Source organism: Pinus tabuliformis, chromosome 1_1 (assembly GCF_031772625.1).
Source record: "Pinus tabuliformis cultivar Carrire ecotype Pingquan chromosome 1_1, CPIR1, whole genome shotgun sequence".
Classification (NCBI taxonomy): domain Eukaryota; kingdom Viridiplantae; phylum Streptophyta; class Pinopsida; order Pinales; family Pinaceae; genus Pinus; species Pinus tabuliformis.
Genome location: NC_142297.1, coordinates 30553014 through 30562032, shown reverse-complemented (window position 1 = coordinate 30562032; position 9019 = coordinate 30553014).

The window sequence follows — 9019 nt, the reverse complement described above, 5'->3', positions numbered from 1 at the left end:
TGTGATTGGTAACCTTAGTGGCCATAATATCTAGGATTCTACCCAAGGTGACGGTGGAGGGAAGGTCCCACTGTACCTGGAGCAGACGTCGGTTATACTCACTTGGATTTTCTGGGGGGTTCGCTTCACTTCGAGACGGTTAAAGTGGAGGAACTTGGTCCAGTCTATTCATTAAGCAGGTTGCCGGGGTAACTGTTCCACCCACTATTTCTGTACTGAATCCTGCGAGGTTGGGCCTAATCACCAACTAGCGTTTTTGGTCCGGAAGACTACTGTTTGTGTGTGGTTTGACGCTCTAGATTATTTAGGCGTGTGCTTCAAAATTGATTGGTTCTTTAGAAGACTTTAGGTGGTTTGATTTGAAATTTTTTACTTTGTTTTCGTGTGTTGTAGTTAAAATCTTTAATTGTGGCGGAATCACCGAGAAGGTCCCGTCGAATTGCGGGCCAGTCTCCTGAAGTTGTGTCTGTGGCCGAATTGTTGAGAAGATCCCGTAGACTTAGGGGATCCCCTCCTCGAGACGACCCAGGTCATTTAGAAGGGTTAAAGGTCCTTGTAACTCCTCCTAGTGGCAGTAGAGTAGGATCACCTGAAGAAGGAGAATCTTCCTTGGTAGTCCATCCAGATTACCAAAGTTTAGAAACAGGTTACAATCCCGAAGCTGTTACAGTTTCCGAGCTTGCTGGTAGTTTTTCATCTGCCAGTGAAACAGGCGAAGAACCTGAAATTTCAGAACCTGTTACTCCAACTCCTAGTGTTCCTGATTCACCAAGAATAGAAAGAATTATCACCGAAAATCTTCCTGTTGGATTAATTGCTATAGAAGAACTTGTTCCAGAGGAAGAAATAGGCGTTTCTGATTCTGAAGATCTAATTACCCTTGATCTAAGGGAGCGTGAATCCATCTTTTACAGTCCTCCTAGAAGTGAATCTTGGTACCTTGCATTAACCAATTTTTTAGACAACTCAGTAGGTTTTTCTACACCTCGTACTCCGGTTCCACCTAGAGGAATTCATTCTCCTGTAAATATGTCTGGTCAGTCATCTGTGTTTTCACAAAGTCCTGAATCATTTTTACATGGCGGTCCTTCTGTTCCTACTGGGTATCAATCACTTTCTGGTACCTTTGCGGGAGCATCTCCTCAACCTGTTGATCATGGGTTATTAGTTGGAAACAGTGGTAATGTACCATTGAGTATAGGTGACGTTTATATGATGTCAGGTTCAACTCCCATTAACCAACCTCAAGGTGGCCAATTACCGCCTGGGGGGCAACCTTCGTTAATGCCTGGGGGGCAACCTCAAGGTACTTCATTTGTGACTGGGGGGCAACCCCAAGGGTATCAACCCCAGCCTCAATATGTACCCCAAAGTCAACCTCAGTATCAGTATCAACCTCAAGGATGGCAACCTCAAGGATGGCAACCCCAAGGGTATCAACCCCAAGGGTATCAACCTCAAGGATACCAACCTCAAGGTCAAGGTCAACCCCAGTATTCGTATTTACCTCAAGGTTATCAACCTACGGGTCAATACCCTAGTCAAGGTTATCAACCACCTCAAGGGCAATCATATGGGACTGCACCTTACAGTTATCAACCCTATCCTCAATACGGCTATGGATCTCAGTATCCTCAACCTGTTACGAGTCAATACCCTGGAATGTTAACATGGGATCCGTCACAGGGTCAACAGATGTTGCAACCAAGTATACAGTCGGTACCTCAAGCAGGACAACCTGCAGTTCCTGGTCCATCCCAGCAACCGCAACCTGTCCAGTCAAGTGTTCAGACCCCTGTAACTTCGGTAGTTACTCAGCCGCCAATTGCACCAGGTACTCCACCTCACACGGCTGCAGCAACTACCGCTTCATCTACCATGCTTACTTCTGGAGTATCGGCAGCTCCAGTTTCTACTGTCCCTGTAACCACTCCTCAGACATCTGTACCGTTGTCTGGACCCACGGTTCAAACCACAGTCCAGATGCCTGTAGGCCAACCTGGTACAAGTACGGTTGTTACTACTCAACCTCAATTTGTTCAACCTCCGTACCAGGGACAGTATCAACCTGGGCAAGCTGCCCAACAACCGGTTTACCAGTATCAACCGTATCCTGGGTACAATTATCAACCACCTCAACAACCCCAGTACGGTCCGGTTAATCCTGGTTTTCCAGGAGGATATAATATCCCCAATGCGAATCCTGTTCCTAGTTATCCTGGATATCCTCCTCCTGGGGCTGGTATTGTGACTCAGAGTTTCAGAGATCCTAACCGGCAGTTACCATTTATTGCAACTTTAGATTTACCCGACTTGACGCGCCTAACGAACGATCCAATTCAATATCTTCCGTTCTGGCCGCCAATGCCAAATAAGTTGCCCAGCGATATACCCAAGTTCGAAGGTAAGTCTGGAGAGGATCCGTCTAATCACGTGATGACTTACCACCTCTGGTGTGCATCAAATTCCATCTCAGATGATTCTATCCGCTTACGTCTTTTCCAGCGTACACTCATTGGTCTCGCAGCCAAGTGGTACATTGAGTTACCACGGGCCTCTTTTTACAACTTTAGCCAGTTAGCTACCTCGTTCTTAACTCATTTTCAGTTACCAGTCAGATACGATAATGGTACAGAGTTATTAACTTCGCTAAAACAATCGACATCCACGTACATTTCTGATCACATTCATGAGTGGAGACGTCGAAGGAGATTAGTGAAAGTTTTTATCCCGGACCAAATCTTAGCTGAATGGTTTGTCAAATCATTATTACCAAGAATTACTGAAGATGTAGCTAAGGCCGGAGTAGTTACTGAGGAGCAAGTCATTGCTCAGGCACAATACCTTGACTTAGTTTACACTCAGTCGGGTACGTTACACGAGAAAATTCCGGATCTTCCAAAGTCAAACCAAATCGCTGCTGCTCCTTCGGGATCTCATGCCGCTGATGGTATGATCGGTATCGTGACTACGAAGAGTAAGAAGAAGTCTTCCAAGGCCTCCAATACTCCAATTATCACTTTGCCTGATTCTCCGACAGGAGAGTCTTCTCCTCCTGAACTTACCGCCGACATTCACGCTGTAGAGTCATCTACGGCCAAATCCAAAAACGGTGGAAAGAAGAAAGGAAAGAAGAAGGCTAAAGCAGACAAGGCTCCAAAGGAGAAAACGGAAAAGTCGGAAACCAATGACGAAAACGCAAACCTCGCTATCCTTGTCTTATTTGTGAAGAAGATCATTTTACGAGAGACTGCCCTCATCGGGCCGAGGTAGTGAAAATAGTCAAAGGTTCTCCGACTCCTGCTGTGTTAAAGAATCCATTTCCAGAGCAGGAAAATAAGATGATAGGTTCTTCTTCGAATGCCAGTGAAGAACCCATTTTGATGATGTCTCATGTCAGGATTGCGACTCGATCGCAAGATTATGGTAGTAAGGCTCCTGTTGATGGTAAGGAAGCAGAATCTTCTCACTCTAACCCATCAACCTCAGCTCCTGGTTCCGATCCACTACAGATCGAAAAACCTAACCCAGACTTAGTGATTAAGCCGCCCGCCAAGGGTGTACTTCGAAGGTCTGCTTTCAATCCACATGCGAGAGCAGCCCAGAATTACAACATTGTTGAAGACTTAGCTGTTTCACCTTCAGCAATGTCGGCACTCGAAGTGCTGCAATCATGTCCAGCGCAACGAAAATTGCTTTTGTCGGCTATTGGAGCTGTCGATGTTCAGGACCCGAACCTAATGATCTTTGATCTAGAAAATAGTACACCGCGTCTCCCCCATCAAATGGCTTTCCAAATTCCAGTGATAGTCAAAAACAGGCCTATTCATCGGACTGTGATTGATGAGGGAGCTTCTACGTGTATTATGTCGATTCAATGTTGGAGATCGCTTGGTTCTCCTTCGTTGAACCAATCCCCCACCATCCTTAAGGCCTTTGATGGCCGTGGGTTCCGTCCGTTTGGTATTCTACAAGAATTGCCTATAGGGGTCGAAGGTAAAACCGTTAGTCTGGATGTGGAAGTGGTTGATGCCCCTCTAGACTACAACCTTCTTTTGGGTCGAAGTTGGTCATATGCTATGACAGCGGTCGTTTCATCGGTCTTCAGAGTCATTAAGTTTCCACATAACGGTAAGATCGTGACTATTGATCAGCTGACATACTTTTCATCCGACCCAACCTCTTTAGAAACTATCCAGCATGTTGGTAAAACGACAATCCCTTATAGGGACATTGGTGTAGGTTTAGTTAAGGATTCCGGTTTACTGGGAACTTTTCCTCTCCCTCCACTCAATGCAGACCCTTCGTTCGCAACAATTCATATGATCACGTCAGAAAACATTATTTATGATGATCCTTGGTATGTTCCCTCTGACTCTGAGCTAGACTCACTCGGTGATGTTATGCCGTTGAGTCCGTATGAGATTGCTTATGAAGCTCTTATGTCTTTTACCGACTTTCATTCAACCGACCAAATGAATGTGGTCAGTGAAGAGTCACTTTTCACCTCACCCTTAGAACGGATAACGTTTCCCGAAGAAGTGTCATCTGACGAACAACTTCGCGAAATCCTAAGTGTAGATGATCTACCATGGGAAGATCTCCATCACAGATCTTCGTTTTTACCTAAGGATGATGCATTTGAAAATGATTTTTCATCTATCTTTACCGCTGAATATGTCAAAGACGCTCAGGATCCAACGAAACATTCTGATTCAGAGCTGAATTTAGGGAATATTTCTCGTACTATTCCCATTGATATTTCAGTGAAGCCCGGAATCGAGGAGAACATTCATATAGGTGCCGCATGTACTGAAAAGAAATCCAAACTTACAAGGCCCTATTCCAAGAATTCCGCGACGTGTTTGCCTGGTCTTACGAGGAAATGCCGGGAATTGATCCTGCCATTGTTGTTCATGAAATCAAAACCTACCCGGATGCTAAACCCATTCGGCAACGGTTGCGTCAGATTCACCCTCGAAAAGCGGCTGCAATCAAAGCAGAAGTCGAAAAGCTGTTGAAAGCAGGTTTCATTTATCCGATCCCGTTAACGGATTGGGTATCGAATATTGTTCCCGTCAATAAAAAACAAGGAACAATAAGAATCTGTATCGATTATAGGGATATCAATCGAGCTTGTCCAAAAGACAACTATCCTACGCCTTATATCGATCAAATCATTGATGATTGTGCCGGAAGTGAGATGTTTTCCTTCATGGATGGTTTCTCAGGCTATAATCAAATCAATATTCTACCTGCCGATCAACCAAAAACGGCATTCATTTGTCCATGGGGGACATTTGCTTATTGCAAATTACCTTTTGGACTTAAGAATGCCGGGGCCACTTTTCAACGGGCGATGTCTTATGCATTTCATGACATCAAGCACATTGTGCAACCCTATCTCGATGATTTGCCTGCTCATTCTTTACAACGAGCTGATCACCTTGTCCACCTACGAGCAATCTTTATGAGGTGTAGGCATTATCGAATTCGGTTGAATCCCCACAAGTGTGTTTTCTGTATAGAAACAGGTCGATTGCTGGGATTTGTTGTTTCAAAAACCGGCATTCGCGTCGATCCCTCGAAAGTCGAGGCTATCATCAAATTGCCTCCTCCTTCGAGTTTGCGCCAACTCCAAAGTTTGCAAGGGAAAGCGAACTTTTTACGCCGATTCATCCCAAACTACGCCGAGGTCACTAAAGGTTTTACACGGTTGTTGAAACAGAACGCACAATTCTTTTGGGACGAGATTGCCCAACAATCTTTTGATGCACTGAAACACGCGTTGACCCATGCACCGTTATTGCATCCTCCCAACTACAACCAGGACTACTTCTTATACCTCGCAGCTTCGCATTCCACCATTGGAATGGTGTTAGTTCAAGAAGATGAATTCAAAGCAGAGCATGTGATATATTATCTTAGTAGAACCTTAAACCCAACTGAGTTAAAATATTCGCATGTGGAGAAATTGGCCCTGGCAGCCGTTCAAGCTGTCCAGCGTTTTCGTCACTACATTCTTCTCCGCAAGACTACAGTTATTTCGGATTGCAACCCTATGATTTATATTTTGACAAAACAACTGCTAGGGGGCAAGTACTCTAAATGGATTGTTATCCTGCAAGAGTTCGACTTGGAGTTCGAGAAGTCCAAGTCTAAGAAATCTTTAGTTTTTGCGGAATTGATGTGTGATTTCCCGAGTGCTGACACAGAGACTGTGGCAGAGGAGTCCATTGTGGACGAATCTTTGTTTCTTATTAGCACTTTAGATCCGTGGTATGGGGATATAATCATCTATCTCCAAACCCAAACCTTTCGGCCTGAAGCTTCCAAGGAAGACCGTCGAAAAATTCGGTTTCGATCCCAGCAATACAGAATTATTGGAGATACACTTTATCGCCGGGGGGCAGACTTAGTTTTTCGACGTTGTTTAACTCACGAAGAGGCTGAGAGAGTTTTGAATGATTGTCACTCTGGAGCATGTGGCGGTCATATGTCTGGGTATGCCACAGCTCAGAAGGTGTTGCGCGCTGGCTATTTCTGGCCGTCTATGTTTAAAGATTGTATCCTTGCTGTCAGAACATGCCACAACTGTCAAGTGTTTGATCGAAAGATGCGCGCTCCACCTGCTCCTCTCCACCCTATAATTGCCGCTGGTCCATTCGCCAAATGGGGCATTGACTTTATTACTTGTAACCCTCACTCGGCCGGGGGGCATGCGTATATCATCCTCGCGGTTGATTATTTTACAAAATGGGCCGAGGCGATGCCTACATTCGACGCAAGCGGCAAGACAGCTGCAGTTTTCGTATTCAATCATATCATAACTAGGTTTGGTGTCCCACAAGCAATCATTACTGACCATGGGAGCCATTTTCGAAATGTCATGATGACTGAGCTTACAAGCCAGCTTGGTTTGCGCCACGATAGCTCTACTCCTTATTATCCGCAAGCCAACGGTTTGGTTGAGTCAATCAACAAAGTTCTAGTCGTCATGATTCGACGGATCATTGGTATCCATCGAACGAATTGGCATAACATGTTATTTTCGGCGCTATGGGCATATCGAACTTCAGTGAAAAATTCAACAGGTTTCACCCCTTTCAGCTAGTTTATGGCTTAGAAGCTGTGTTACCTATTGAATGCGAAATCCCATCACTTCAAATGGCTGTCGAATTACTTCCAGCTACTTCCGAAGAGGAGAAACGGTTATTATACTTAGCTAAATTAGATGAGACTCGACGTGACGCTACTTTAGCTATCGAGACTCACGCGAAACGAATGAAAGCTCAGTACGATAAAAATGTGACTCGAAGTTTTTCTAGGAGACTCGATGACGCTACTTTAGCTATCGAGACTCACGCGAAACGAATGAAAGCTCAGTACGATAAAAATGTGACCCCTCGAAGTTTTTCGGAAGGAGACCTAGTATTATTATATGATCAAGCTAACGATAAGCTAGGTGCCGGAAAGTTCGTTCCTATGTGGCATGGGCCCTACATTGTAAAGCGCAAGCTAGCAAAAGGGGCTTATGAGTTAGTTGATTTTGATGGGGACTCTTTGGGTAAACCCAGAAATGGACTTTACCTAAAGAGGTATTATGCTTAAAATGATGGGTATGGAGAAATTTTTAGATAGGTTAGATTTTCTTTCTAGCTAGCAAGTGTGTTAGTTTAGTCAGTGTGCTTAGCTTAGCAAGTGTGGTTTTTCGTCATTATTTTGGCTCATCTTGGTTTTACTCTTGATATTGTAGATGTCGACGCCTCTCCAAACATACATTGGATTTGCTGATGGTGCTTGTCGTAGTACACGGAATATCTCTTCCGCAGCTTGGGTTATCTATTCGCCCTCTGACGAGTTAGTTTCTATGCATGGGGTAAGCCTCGGTCAAACAACGAATAACATTGCAGAATACAGTGCAGTGGTTGAATTATTATCCGAATCTATTTCATTTGGAATTCGACGTTTGATAGTGAGGTTAGATTCTGAACTTGTTGTATTACAGCTTAATAGAGTTTATGCCATTAGAAATCCTGTGTTATTAAGGTTGTTTTTGAGAGTGCGTCTCTTGGAACGTGAATTTGATTACATTGAATATCAACATATTCCAAGGTCTTTGAATACATTAGCAGATGCAATTGCTTCTCGAATGTTGGACAGACATTTACGATAATCATGCAAGTAAATTTAAAAACATTTCATCACATATGTTAAACAAGATAAGCCGGTAATAGTGATATATATAGATAGAAGTGTGTCAAAAAATATATACATCGTCTTCGATCATAGGTTTAAAACACCTTATGATCGGCAAAATGATAGTACAAAAAGTCAAAATGTCACATGTGACTACAAAAGTGACTAGTCAATCACTGGTGGTGCTCTCTGTACGACACCACTGCGCGGGCTACCTTACGCAAAAATCTCCTAAACGGTCCAGGGACCGCGACTACGAAGCGCTGAAGCCTCATAGGAATATCATCCATAGTAGTCTCAGGTATATCTGCCGTGAGATGCTCTAGATCATGCTCCAACCCAGCTAGTACTTCTGCTGTCGCATCCTGTGGGGCCGGTACCGGTGCAGCTGGATGTAGTCTATCATAAGGCCGGAGGTTGGCTGGACGCTGTGGGCCAACATCTGCATTTTGAAAATTTACTATTAGTTTTGAGACGATATATATAAAAAATACAAAAAATACATAACTAGAAAACTTGTGAAAATAAAAGTACCTCTGTCATCCCATTGTTCTCCCTGTGGAAGAACCATGTCCGGATCACCTCTGAAATCCATTCCGGCATACGGAAAGTCCTGTATCACAAAAAGCTGGCCCTCTAACCAGTCAAAATAACTATCTGAGAATCGAACTACTGTCGCGCCCTCGTCAGGATGCCGGGCCATCACCGCAACCCATCGTATCAGCTTTGGCTGCTGAGGACCCAGATATCAACAGTGAGTTGCTGAGGGATCAGCATGGAATTCTCTCCAAGGCAAAGCTCACGACTATAGGCCCATATC